This window comes from Medicago truncatula, chromosome 6, assembly GCF_003473485.1.
Source record: "Medicago truncatula cultivar Jemalong A17 chromosome 6, MtrunA17r5.0-ANR, whole genome shotgun sequence".
NCBI lineage: Eukaryota > Viridiplantae > Streptophyta > Magnoliopsida > Fabales > Fabaceae > Medicago > Medicago truncatula.
Genome location: NC_053047.1, coordinates 9,220,394 through 9,220,790, shown reverse-complemented (window position 1 = coordinate 9,220,790; position 397 = coordinate 9,220,394).

The following is a 397-nucleotide window of genomic DNA, read 5'->3' as shown; positions in this document are numbered from 1 at the left end:
ATTTACAGAAAATTCCTCATCCCTTTTGTTTCATAAACATTTATAGAACATTTGAGTCAATATTGTTTTTTAACTTTATAGGAAGATATGGCTGTTGGAAGAACATTTGCTGCTATGACTATTCACTAGATGGTAACAGATATTTCCATAAGTAATTGGAATGCTCTTTTCAACAGATCAGATTGATACTGCATTCAAATATATAGATTCAACTCTAAAACATGGTAACACGTTGTCAATGGATTTATTTATGAAATGTGTGAGGAGTTGTGTCAAACAAGGAAGGCTTGATATGTTGGTGGCAATAATTGAAAAATGAAGGGTGAGTGGTTAATTTTGTTTTTGCCTGATGTATTTTTCTCTAGCAGATTCACTATCAACTTGTCATTGTTTCTAT